General features: G+C 38.0%; 1 long non-coding RNA gene across 1 annotated transcript; it reads right to left on the bottom strand.

The window, feature by feature from the left end:
• Positions 1-4,284: 4,284 nt before the first annotated feature.
• On the bottom strand, positions 4,285-12,362 carry LOC119084518. The gene is made up of 3 exons (XR_005089078.1): positions 12,197-12,362; positions 10,538-10,540; positions 4,285-4,296 (listed from the first exon to the last, which is right to left on the bottom strand). It is a non-coding gene; the product is annotated as an uncharacterized LOC119084518 (long non-coding RNA).
• Positions 12,363-14,661: the final 2,299 nt, after the last annotated feature.

The raw sequence follows: 14,661 nt of genomic DNA on the forward strand, positions 1-14,661 counted from the left end.
AGGTGATCAAAAACCGAAAACTTGCAATTTTCTTACAAAAATTTCTCCAGTTACACGAGCCGTACAGGATGGGGTGTTATTAGAACGGTAATCACATGTACTATTGAGCCGAATAGGGACTTATTGGTTTTATAATTCATCCACACTGAAATATGTGCAGTTAAAGTTTTCAACCGAAGACTTACACTGTTCTTACTGAAACTTCTCGAGGTACACAAAACATACATACACGACTATCATGGTCGTGTGGGGTATCATTTGAAAGGTAATTGTATGTATGTGCTTTAGGGCCAAATAGAGTCTTATGTGGTTTGGATGAATCTACGATGAAATAGAGGTTGAAATGTTAAAGTGTCCATATTTCACCATAGATGCATTCAAACCTAAACATAAGACCCCATTTGCCCCAAAAGCACATAAAATTACCTTTCAAATGAATGATACCCCTCACGACCTTGTTTGCGTTTTGTGTACCTCGAGAAATTTCAGTAAGAACAGTGTAAGTCTTCGGTTAAAAACTTTAACTGCACATATTTCAGTGTGGATGAATTTTAAAACCAATAAGTCCCTATTCGGCTCAATAGTACATGTGATTACCGTTCTAATAACACCCCATCCTGTACGGCTCGTGTAACTGGAGAAATTTTTGTAAGAAAAGTGCAAGTTTTCGGTTTTTGATCACGTTTCACCAGCCACACAAACTTCGAAGAATTTTTTTGAAAGTGGTTTTGGCTTCTAGGGTCGAAGTCCTTACTAGGTACATATAAAAAACTCTAATAGTAAATGCGTCCCATTTCGGTAGGCTGTTTTTCAAAAGAATCCGTCATATAGAAAAGTCCGAAGGAAAATGCGTCAATTTCGTTTGGTTATTTTTGAAAAGAATCCGTTAAGTGAGGTATTTTTGTTTCATTTTATTTAATGTGTGAACCAAACAAATCACGCATCGGAGTGCGTTAAATTAAAATTAAAATTAAATTATAAAATCCGTGCATCCAATTCAATATATTTATTCAGTTCAGTCATATTCAGTCATATATAATTGGATGTACAATATAATATGTATATAATGTTAACATTAATGTCATAATTCATAAAACCATCAACCAAACAACCATCAACCAAACAACCATCAACCAAACAACCATCAACCAAACAACCATCAACCAAACAACCATCAACAAAACAACCATCAACCAAACAACAAACATCACAGTTAAAACCTTATTGTCTGCGTGCCTTCTTCGCGCGCCGTATTGCCTCGAGTTTGGCCTTTCGCTTTAGGTGACATTGAACGTGGCGCTTCAATGGTTGGACATTGAAAACACGTTTTTCGTCCAGAGTGGCGCGTTTATACGTAGCGGCTTGAATCGACCGATTGCATTCACCGCAATTCATTTTGTACACAAGATTTGCGGCTTTCCGAATTTTCGCACCACGAACCGTCGAGTCGTTGTTCAATTGTCTGTTCAATTCAGCCATTACGTCTTCGGTAATGGTTTGCTGAAAGAAAGGATAGGAAGTGAGGATTGGTATTGGGATTAACATTGGGATTTGAAAATTGACTGCACATTTCCTTTTGTCAATGACGATGAAAATAAGCCGTAAGTGCTCGCTAGTGATTTTTTATGTGGCGAGATAAATGATAAAAATATTGAAGTAATAGATTTGACATTGGGATTAACATTAGGATTGGGATTTTAAAGCGCATTCAAATTTGGAAAAAGTAACTTCATTTTGTCTTATTATTTATTTGACAGTATGGGTGTGCGGCTTAATAGTTCGAAGACAAAACAAAATTGATTGCATATTTGCTATCAACAATGACGATGAAAATAAGCCTTGAGCACTCGCTAGTGATTTTTTATGTAGCGAGATGAACGATAAAAAATATTGAAGTAATAGATTTTGCTTTACCGATGTGTTTGATGAAGATGGCGAAGCTTCTACCGATTCTGTTAAGTCTGAGACTACCACTACTTGTTCCACCTCCAATCTGCCACTTCTTTTTTTACAGTCTTTTCGGAATTTTGTGCCATCGCGGAATGCGCCTTATAAATGTGAGAAAAACAAGTAAAGAAAAAGTTGGAAGCAAAAATAAAGTTATTTTATTACGTGTTCCGCTGGGACATCAATATCTATTCCGGAAATCATCGGGAAAAATTTTTCTTTGTCGACAAAATCGTGTTCAAGGAGAACACCACGAAACATCGTGGCAACTGGCCTATATGTCGATACGGCCTTCGGAATGGCACAAGAAATGAATGGCTCGTTGACGATCGTTTCGAAATCCAACCGATGTGCTTGTTCACATAATGTTTTGTTGATAAATTGCGTGGCCTCGCTGTTTAGATTCGACGGCATTTGGAATTGAATTGCACGGATGTTCGTTTTTATCAGACTGTGACTGTCACCAAAGGGATGGACGCCTGTGACCATTTGCAGAAATATTATTCCCAGCGCAAAGTAGTCTGTTCGGTGGTCCCATCCAACATCGCCCACTAATTGTTCTGGAGAACGATATGTGGGAGATCCCCAACTTCCAAAGTATTCATGTCCTGGGCGAGTATTGGGAATGCTGAGCCCAAAGTCGGCAACGTGCGCCCGCATGTTTTGGTCGATGAGAACATTGTCTGGCTTTAGGTCTCCATGAACGATATTGGCGCGGTGCAGGTATTGCAGACCCAAAGTGATGTCGACAATGACCACACGCGCAGCATCGGTTGGAAATCTCGGCAATCGATTCATGTACTCTCGTAGAGAACCATTGGCCTCAAACTTAAGAGCAATAAATACTCGTGTTAAGTCTTGAAACGTTCCGACGAGTTGTGAGCAGAACCGTTTGCCCTGAAGTTCCTTGAGTATCTAGGAAGGACATATAAAATAAGCTAGGCGAAGCATTTCGTTGTCATAGAAAAATTTATAAGATAATATATGAAATATGAGATACCGAATCGACCCTGGTGAAAATGATAGTCTCAAAAGTTCGAGATACGTACTCTCGTGGTCTCAAAATACATGGGACTTGAAACCGTGAGACTACGTATTTCGAAATTTTAATAATTTTATTTTTACCAGGGGGACACAACGGAATACTATCAACAAAATAAGTATGAAATTCGACGACGATACGTTTGCCCTTTTTGAAAGGTTGAGATTGAGACAGGCAGGCAACAAACGAGTATACTTTGGATACTCTTAGCACAGCACTGTTCCTAGCATGCACACTGAATTGATAAGTGTACGTTTTAACGCATACAAGTCATCTACCTTTACAAAAAAGAGGTAAAATGAAACTACACTCACTTGAATTTCTTTGACGATGGATTCTTCATGCGATTTATTGACAATTTTAATGGCACACATTTGATGTTTCATTAAATTGCCGGAAGCTTCTTTGGCAACAGCCAAATACACGCAACCGAATCCCCCCTCACATAGTTTTTTCAGAATTTGGAAGTTTTCTTGCTTCATTTTTTTTCTTTCTTGTTACCTTCAGCAAACAAATTACAATGAATCTGGAACGATTATGTTACTCTATTTTATACCCTTTGACAGGAATTCAATTTGCTAAGGTAAATCGATGAATGTAAATAGTTGAAAGTTGATAGTTGAGAGTTGATAGTTGGGAGTTGATAGTTGAGAGTTGATAGTTGAGATCAACTAACAGCTACCAATTTTTGCTGATCTATCGATAGCGAATAGCCGATATCTGATATCTGATAGTTGATAGTTGATAGTTGATAGCTATCAAATATCACTTACCAACTAGGCCCACCTTTAAGGTGGGTAAGGTCTCTTGACTGACTGATTTTCTCAATCTATTTTCGCAATTGTTACAAAATATCATAAAATTGCGCATTAAACTCAGATCTACTTTTAAGTGCATCCAGCGCTTAAAACCAAATTAGATTTTTTAAAAGGAAAAGCCTAGGTGCTCGATCTAAGTTACATTTGCGTGAACATAACATTTCGTAAAAGAAGAATTGAACACTAGCGTCTCCTTATACTCCGCAAAACGGAAAATTTAATGTGGTCATTTCATCGGCATGTACGTTCCAATTTATAAATTCAAATTGTATAGGGTCATTTTGTTAGGCTGGATTCACACTCAAGAAAAATTCATTCGTTTTGAGAAAAGATTTATCCGTTTAAGTAAACCAAGCCTCTATTCTATTATTTGATTACATCTGATTACATTTGATTGAACGGATGGCTAAACGGACGCAAAACGAATGATTTCGGTGAATATCGCCTTAGTGTCTTCGTTATGTTTTACAAAAAAGAAAATCCCACAAACTTATTACTAAAAAACATTTTTAATTGTGGCTTCCTTCTTTACACAACTATAATAAAAGACAAAATCCATGGTCCAGTCAAAAAAATATTCAGCGGCCATTATTTATTTTAGAATCAGCGCTTGTAATTCTTCCCTTGAATATTTAGATTGAAATGCATTTATGTCGAGCATTGGTATTTTGAAAATTTTCGCGCTTACATAAAACGTACAAATTTGATCCGTTTGATCTAGTATATCACTTTAGCACTGCCGTTTGACATCCTAAAACTTAGCCATACGACAAGCATTATTTTGTTGATGTTTGCAAAAATAATAATAAAATGTCGCTTTAGAATGAAAAGTAAAAGAATGCAACCAAAAGTGTTGTGATTTTTGGGAAAATGTTGTGCAATGATAGGCTCTATCAGTCAGCTAATTTAATTCATCAAAAGCTTCAGATATTGGATGTTTTCCCCAATAAGTGTTTGGTCTACAATAAGCTCATTTGCCCCAAGAACTTAACAAGTGAAGTCGTTGTACAAATCAAATAATCATTACAAGATTTTTTTTTTATTTTTACAAAATTTATTCAGTTTTTAATTCGTTAACATTTATGCTGTTTTATATTACATGATAAATGAAGTGAAACAACGCACTCCAAGCAAAAGTGATCCAAAAGTCCAAATATAGTAGTATTTTGTAAGAAATGGTTATAGTGCTTTACAGTTGTGTGACATACTGTCAAGTTTCAGTACCATATTTAAAGCACCACTCATGCTTGAAGTGCACTGAATGAAAACATAAAACTACAAAATTTTACTTTTGGATATTTTCCTCTCTGTTCAGTGGAACTCTAGACGGGTAAAGTTGATGTTTGCTGATATGTGAGAGGTTGATTGCATTAGATGATTTTTTGATGAATGGATCCATTCTTATATCTTGGGTGACTTGTTGTGCATTGCGGTAATTATCCCGAATTACAGCTCGCGCTGCTCTTTCGAAGGCCTGTTGCACTGATTTAGAATCAGAACATACGTCCATTTCGTCAGTTTTCCTTTCTTTCTTCGGAACCAATGCACCACAAGGAACCACCTTGTTTCTTTTCGGCATTAAAATCGGTAGTCGTTAGCTCAAAATTGATAGTTATGATTCGTTCAAATCTATAACTTTATTTTAGTCTAATATGTTATTAGTAATTAGTATTTCAAGACGGTTGTTATCTGGTTGAGCGCTCGGTATCGACTGAGTAAATTTTATGCCCACTCGCTGTTTTATACACCTCAATATAAGTACCTCAACTATCAATAGTTAGAATTGACACATATTACGCAATGCACAGTAAAATTGCGAAATCGCGTAATAAAGGTGGTCATTGTCGCGTGTTGAATTATCGTTTCATATGCTTGTCTGTTAATCAATAAGCCACAGACTATTAATATTATTATCAGTTAATTTACTTATTTATTCACAAGTTCGTCAAATACATTACACCTCAGTCATAATATTACGGTGAAATAACTGAAAAGCAGAACCGGAAGCAGCTAACAATTCTGCCGTAATTTGGATAAAAAACAATTTCCAGTGGAAATAACAAAAGGTTTTCCAATAATTTTTTTGTTATTTCATTGGAAAGTGTTTTTCTTCCGAATTACGGCAGAATTCTAATACAAATACTTCTATGAAAATTTATAAATAGCTAGCTGACGATCAAGGTAATACTTTTTCAATATTTTTTTTTGTACAGACCAATGAAAGCACTCCTAGTTCAAAATTCAACAAAATAAGGAAATGAAAAATCAAATATGGAAATATTTCGAAATTACTTAATAGAGTTGCTTTGTAAGAATATCTTGGGAACGTGCGAGTCTGTTGCTCACGCGCCTGTCGCGTAAACCTCCACTTGTTTTTGTAAATTTTTAATTAAATTTAACTAAACTCGCTTCGCTCAATTTGTTAGTCTTCTTTAAATTGCATTTCTGCTTATGAGGGATTCTTTTGAATTTCGACTGACCGAAATCGGCTCTATTTATTCCGGGACTTGTTTATATATGCCTGGTTAGACCTTGGTGTCTAGGCCCCAAACCAGTCTCAGATATTTTTGATCTTCCATACCTGGCTGGTTGTAAGTGGCCAAAAGTTGAAAAATGGGGTTTCGTAGTTCGGATTTCATTTTCGTAAGGTGGCGAGGACACGGGCTTGTATGGGTTCGTTGGAAAGCTGAGGTCAAGTACTCCTGGGGCAAATATTAACTTCATAAAATTTGATGATAAACGGCCGAAAATATGACTTCCAGAAAATTTCTGAAAATCGATATAACCTCTGTGAACTTTGATGAGTGCTGTGACCTCACTAATGCAATTATTTGATTAAATTATTACTTATTATGAATGTGGAGGACCTCAGCTTTACATCGATACCCATATTTAGTAGTTAGGCACGTGACTACGTAACAGATGAAAACTGTGTGTTTCGCTCTGCCAAACTATTAAATATGCGTATCGCTGTGAAGCTGAGGTCCTAAACATTCATAATAAGTCATAATTTAATCAAATAATTGCATAAGTGAGGTCACAGCTCTCTACAAAGTTCACAGAGATTCACTAGATTCTGTGAAATTTTTCGGAAGTCATATTTTCGGCCGATAATCATCAAATTTTTTGAAGTTAATATTTGCCCCAGGATTACTTGACCTCAGCTTTCCAACGAACCCATACACGTCCCTGTCCTTACCACCATACGGAACTGAAATCCTGATTACGAAACCTCATTTTTCGACTTTTGGCCACTTACAACCAGCGAGGTATGGATGATCAAAAATATCTGAGACTGGTTTTGGGGCCTAGTTACCAAGGCCTAACTAGGCATATAAAAAAGTCCCGGAATAAATAGTGCCGATTTCGGTCAGTCGAAATTCAAAAGAATTCTCTCTATACGTTTTTACAAAAATTCTTTTCAATAAATATATGACCACAAAAGTGTCAGCTTTCAATAGAAAGTGGATTTGTTTGTGACGCGGGCGCGGCTGAAAACGATTTTAAACGATTTTTTGTTGTATTTTACCAACGCACTGTCTAGCACCGAAGCTGACTTTGACATCACTCAATTAGAAGGCCAAAAACAGACCTGTTGAAGATTGGTGAAAGAACAATACGATCGAGTTCAGAGATTAATATAATTAAATAAATCACTAAAACTCAATTTTCGTTGATGGTCAATATGTTTGTCGAAATGGAGGCTTTCGTCCGACCCAATACGACTTGTATTATTTGACTCGTTCGATTTGGACTCCGTCAACCACAATATTCAAGTCCGGTAAATTTTGCGAACGGTCAAACGGTCTTTCCGGTGTTCGTTGTCAGCTTGTTTCGACTAAGCCACTCATGTAAGAGAACGCCATCTCTCTGCATTAAATTCTGGTGATCATCGAACAATTCAGGTGCGTAGCACAGAGCCGCATAAAGTACCATTGAACCAAGGACATTCACCAGCAACAGACAGCTATGTAGGTGATTCTAGTTCCGATCCTAGTGGCCGTACGTCAATTACGCATGTACCCCAACATAAGTTCAGTGGCATCATCTGAAAGGCCGATTCGTTGCTAGTAGGATCAGCAGTGTCAAAGGCACGCCTTGAGTTAATGAACATACAGGCAACGGCAACATACTTCTTCCTAAAATTCAGTCTGATCACCGTGAATGCTGCCCGAAGACATCTCATTGTCTTTCGTGTAAATTACCTATCTATTGTGAACTCTGACGTCCCAATGCCCGTATGCAAATTTCAATTGGTTTTTGCTTTTTTTCCACAGATAAACAATCTCAATATGGAAAACATGGATATGGATTTTGCAATGGAGAGCGCAGATATGGAAGTGGATATGGATTTTGACTTACCTAAAACAACAACATCGCTGCTCAGACTCGACGACATGGTTTTATCGAAAATTATGGAGCACCTTTCTGTCGACGATCTAAGCAATTTGGCTGAAACATGCGTGAGGCTGGCCGATCTTTCCGCGGAACACTTTCGAAAGCAACATGGATCCTTAACGTGGAAGAAAAATTCGAAGATCAGCTTAACTTCGTCGGAAAGGGTATGGGCTCGCTTTGGTGAGCACGTCAAAGACATTAAATTGTATTATTTTGACAGTGAAGAGCTGAACACGATCTTAATTATGCTTGCAAAACATTGCAAGAACGTGGAGGTCGTAACGTTGAATTGCGTAGACATGAAAGATCCTCACGTATTCGAGGAAAGTTTATTTGCTGAACTGTTCTCTCGGCTAAAAAAGTTTGAATTGGTCCAGTGCAGTTGGACGCGATGGTGTCCGTTGAGTTTGTTTTTCGGTGATGACAACTCTGCGTTGCAGCAGCTTTCAATAATAAGATGCTGCAAGAGTTCATCCGAAAAATTCCCGCTATCATTGTCAGGATTCACATCATTGACCAAATTGAATGTGCTCCATTCGTGGAATGTGCTGTCCAATGCGGAATTGCAAGAATGTTTATCGTGCAATAAAATTACATCGCTCGCCGTCAGTGATGTCGGTAACGTAAATTTATTTAACAGCGACGACGGTTTAATTGATGCGCTAGCCAATACGCTAGAAACGCTGGTCATCGACCATTATATTTTTGACTTTAGTAAATTATTGAGATTGAAGCGACTAAAATCTCTTACATTGCATTGTGGCACCAACACCAACATCGACAGTCTTCTACAAACATTTAAATGTGATAACGTTGTCGAAGAGCTTGTTTTTAACCGAATAATCATCACAGAAGCGACGGTAAAAGCATTAAGCACGTTTAAAGGTCTGACTAGTTTGCGGCTCAATCGTTGTCAAAATACAGTTGATGAGAGATTCTTTCGATCGCTTCCGTCAATGTTTCCGCAACTGTATCAATTTGTGTATGCACACAGTGAAAACAAGGACGAAAATATCCTTCATGTAGTCACATCAATGCCAAAATTAGGTCGCTTGAGTTTGTACGGAGGTAGCGCGTTAAAAACAGAAACTTACTTCGAAATTGAGAAGATTGTAAATAGCGACTGGTTCCGGCCGAAGCTGGAATTAATTCCTCCTAATTTCAGTACATTGAAAGAACTGCGCGACATTGAGAGTATTCGAAAAAGTATTTTGCTCCGTATTGACGTCTATCACCGTTTGAATGCCCTTGTAAAAGTCTAATCTCCCATTATTCCGGCTGATGTTGTTGGTGCGTGATAATCTACAATTTACCATTTTATTCGGTTCAATTGGCTCAATTCAGTGTACCCTTTAAAAGGCCAAAGTTGAATGAAGCACTCAAATTAAGAAAAAATTTTATTTCAAAGAAATGTTTAAAATCTCAAGCAAAAATTGTTTTTAGCAAAGAAAAAAGAAATTCTTAAGAATTGTGGCCTGATTGTCTAGTTTGTAAAAATTAGGATTTAGGAATTGTAAAAGATTCAATAAATAAAACTGAGCAAAATTGACTTTTTTCTCTTCGAGTGGCGACGTCACCAATTTAAACAAGTGTCTGACGTAATTTAATTGTAGCAAAGGTGTTTAATGCATACAAAATTGTGTAACAATTCCCTTGACACCAGAAAATGTCGAAAAGTGTCTGTTAACACCAGTTGAACACTATGACAAACGTTCTGATTACCATTTTTTCTGTTATACTTTCAATTTGACTGGTTCTTTATTGGTCGATGGCATTTGCGGTTTCTTCTATCGCCCAAAACCACTTACAGTGGAGGTGTGACGCAAGTCCTGTTATCCACTTACAAAAGAACTGGTATCGGTGCAGGTGACGCTTACAGCTTCGACTCGCAAAAAATTCTAGAAAAAAAATTAACAAAAACATAGCTAATGCCGACCCGTACGAAACACCTATTCGTATCAAAAGCCTTTAATGTGAAACTCTTTATTTCTCTTACTTCATACTCTTCTCTACTGAAAAGCTATTCGCACTTTAAAATCACTTACATTATCCACTCTTTGCCTTGTTATCATATACAAATAAATTGCCGGAGGCAATATCGACAGCCCCGTACCAAGTCAACTTTCATAAATTCCTATTTAAACAGCTGTATACCGCTATATTATAGATAGGATTAGATAGATCAATCTTAAGGCTGAATGAATCGTGAGCTGGAAGCCGAAAGAATTGGGGTTAAGGGACCAACGTTGAGGCGAAACAACACGATCAGGATGCCCAAGGATAGAACGATCCCAGAATTCTTATTAGCTACTAGGTTAAGCTTTTGAAGGACGTCCTTTAAAAGACGCCAATAACCTTTTGCTCAGATAGGTTCAAAAGAATGGGCAAAACTTTATGGAAAAGAATGTTCAAAAAGAGTAACACTACCCCGTCGGGCACTGTGCACTTTGATAGGCACTGTGGTCCCGGAACGTGCAGAAAAGTGCGGGTCAGAGCTCGGGGATTACCGGGGGCGAGCAAAGTAAAGCTTTCATACTCACCAACCCGCAGTAGCAAGCGTGGTGTTTTAATGCTAAAAACCATCAAACGAAGCCACAACGAATTATACATTGCCACATATAATGCCAGAACATTGTCGTCAAGACAAAAAATGCAAGAAATGGAAGAAGAGCTAGAAAAGACAAAATGGAATGTTGTGGGAGTGAGCGAAGTGAGAAAACCTGGAGAGGAATGCCTGAATCAGGGCATACATTCTTCTATCGAGGAAGTGACAGTCAGATGCTGATGCACGGTGTCGGATTGTTCATACATAAACGTCCACCCATGATGACGAAGAAGTAGAAAGATTCTATGAAGATGTGAGAAAGCTCTGAACGAAAACCCATCACATTACCAATATCTAATCGGTGATTTCAATGCGAAGCTGGGAAAACGAGAAGAAGACTCCGAAGTTTCTATTGGTAGTTTTAGCAACGACCGAAGAAATGAGCGTGGAAACATTTTACTCAACTTCCTACAGCGACACAATTTGTACGCAATGAATTCATTTTTTGCAGGAAAGCCTCAATGGAAATGGACTTGGGCTAGTGCAGATGGTGTAACGAAAAATGAGATCGATTACATCAGAACTGGCTGTAAGTCAACCGTTAAGAACGTTACGGTCCTAAACAGGTAGTGATCACCGTATGGTTCGTGCAAGAGTCACGTTAAATACCAGATTTCAAAGATCACAACTAGTTCAAAAAAGTGAAAGGATTGACGTACAACGGCTTTACACACAAAATGAAGAATTTGCTACCAAAATGACTGCCGAATTAGATAACGTCAACAATCAATGTGAAACATTGGACGAATTGAATACCAAAATCGTCGATACAATAATGGGTTTCATGAAATCCAAATGCAAATCCGTCCAAATGAAAGAGTCGAAAATCAGTAGAGAAACTCTTGATCTGATCGCAAGCCGAGTACAGTTGATAAAAGACGGAAAAAGAGATTCGGTAGAATACCAGGACTTGACAAAAATTATCAACAAAGCAAGGAGATCAGATGAAAGAAAATATAATGTCCAATTGGCTCAAAACACAATTGAAGCTAATTGCAACATGAAGGTCCTACGGTCAAAAATGACGAACGCAAAGAAAGAAATCTTCAAATTACGAGACAAAACAGGAACAATTCAAACGGATCGAAATGCGATATTATTTTACGAAGATTTATTCTCATCAGTTCGACCAGATCCGACGTATACCAACAAAGATAGACCAATAATAAGAAATGTAGGATCGGAAGATATGCCTGACATAACTATTGATGAAGTACAGGCTGCAGTAGCCGAAATGAAGAACAAAAAGTCTCCCGGTGAAGATGGTGTTCCAGTGGAAGCCATTAAACTAGGTGGCGACTCATTATTGGGTGCAATAACGACTTTGTTTAATCAATGTCTTCAATGGGAAGAAGTACCAGAAGCATGGGAAAATGCAGTGATAACATTGCTGCATAAAAAAGGAGACATAACAAAGTTGGAAAACTATCGACCCATAAGTCTCTTATCAACACTCTACAAGTTGTTCATGAAAATAGTTACGAAGAGGAACACCAAGAAGCTCGACTTCTACCAACCTCTTGAACAAGCTGCATTTAGATCAGGATTCAGCACAAACTTTTGATTCAGTGGAAACATGGTCGATATTGGACTCATTAGACGAGTGTCGGAAAACTCAGGCTAATTTTCAAAAGCAAAATGAACAATAGTCTGAAACGTAAAGTGTTCGATACGTGTGTCCTTCCTGTGCTCACATATGGAGCGGAAACGTTAACGTTAACAAAAGCTACCGAAAATAAATTAAGAGTGGCACAAAGAGCTATGGAACGAAGTATGCTTGGAATTACGCTCAGAGATAGAATGACAAATCAATGGATTCGACAACAAACAAAAGTCGTTGATGTCATGGAAAGAATAAAACCCAAAACAATTATGGAAATAATTATGGAAGCATCTTTAAAGTGGAGCTGGGCGGGACATATTGCAAGAAGGACGGACGAACGTTGGACCAAAAAGATCATGAACTGGAGACCACCTAAAACACGACCTAGAGGTAGACCACCAGAGAGATGGAGTAATGGTAAAAAGAGAATTGCAGGCGCAAATTGGCAACAAGTGGCAACTAATCGTTCGGAATGGAAAAGAATTGGGGAGGCCTACGTCCCACGGGCTTTTTTAAGCGTGTAATTTACACATTGTGTGTAAAAACTTTCAAAAAGTGTGTAATCTTACACATTTTTGTGTTTGCACCAAAAATGTGTAATTACACATTTTCATAAACATAAAAATAACTCTAATGAAAGGACTAGATGTGCTTTCCAGAGAAAATTTCAGTGAAGATTTCTCTCAGTTTCGACAAGAAATTATTTCATCAATGATTCAACTTCTTAAAGAATTCGAGTGTGACAGTCAGTTAAGAGTGATATCGCCAAAACTGTGTCCAAATGTCCAAACATTTAACATATTTTGAGTCCAGAACGGGTGGCGGCCCTTACCGATGATTATACTCTTTATGAAGGTCTGCCAAAGGCCAATATTCCTACAACATTTAGAAACTTTTAGCAAAGCAGCGAATCTAGGTCAGGCTCAGCTTATGCTACAACAGTTAAGTGAAGAGGCAAGCAAAGTTGGCCTCAAGATGAACTTATCGAAAACAAAAGTCATGACCAACATCGGGGACGATAGAGAGATCAAAATTGTTGACACTGTCATTGAACGGGTCGACAGCTATGTATATCTAGGACATAAACTGAAGTTAGGTCTGGACAACCAAACTGCAGAAATAAGACGTAGGATTGGTCTTGCATGGGCAGCGTTCGGAAAACTCAGACTAATTTTCAAAAGCAAAATGAATAATAGTCTGAAACGCAAAGTTTTCGACACTTGTGTCCTTCCAGTGCTCACTTATGGAGCGGAAACGTTAACTTTAACGAAAGCATCCGAAGATAAATTGAGAGTGACACAAAGAGCCATGGAACGGAGTATGCTTGGAATAACACTCAGAGACAGAATGACGAATAAATGGATTCGACAACAAACCAGGGTCGTTGATGTCATGGAAAGAATAGCATCTCTGAAATGGAGCTGGGCGGGACATATTGCAAGAAGGACATACGAACGTTGGACCAAAAAGATCATGAACTGGCGACCATATAAAAGACGAGCTATAGGTAGACCGTCAGAGAGATGGACAAACGGAATTAAGAATATTTTTCGAATTAAGAAAATTCGTTTTTAGCTAAAAGTGGACGTCCTCCAGGAAGGAAGCGACAAAAAACCTGGAGGAAATTATTTCACCAAACCATCACCAGAGAGAGAACTGGACGTGCACAACGATACTACCCTACACAAACAGAACTACCACAACACACAGATCGGTGAAAAAACACACTAAACCACAGAGTCATACTACATATCACAGAGATGAAACGACTGCTAGAGCCTGAAACAACTAGTGGCTCCAAAAAAAAAAACGTTCTCAAGGGGAACCACACGGAGCGACTAATCAGAGCCGACTGCAAAATCGGCGACGTCACGGAAAGAACGTTGGTGGTTGTTTCTTCGCCGTTTGTCGATAACGTTGGCGCTTTTTCCTTGGACTAATCGCGGCGTAAAATAAATAAACAAAGGGGCTTCCTTTACGACATTTCTAACCTTTGTTGAGCTCTTCATCAGACAAAAATTAAAACAAAAATAAAAGAAAATTACTCATTCATCACACCTGACCATTGATGACATTGTCATGGAAAGAATTGTATCTTTAACAAGTGAGAATGTCCAGTTAACAAATGCCAAAGAAAAACTGGAAAGAAAATGAAAACCCTGTTGTTCCGAAACCGAAAGACATCCTGCAAGGGAATGCTCCTTTGAAGAAAAGCTTCTTCACTACGCAAAGAATGACAGATACGTGT

Source organism: Bradysia coprophila, unplaced genomic scaffold, assembly GCF_014529535.1.
Source record: "Bradysia coprophila strain Holo2 unplaced genomic scaffold, BU_Bcop_v1 contig_744, whole genome shotgun sequence".
Taxonomy (NCBI): Eukaryota; Metazoa; Arthropoda; class Insecta; order Diptera; family Sciaridae; genus Bradysia; species Bradysia coprophila.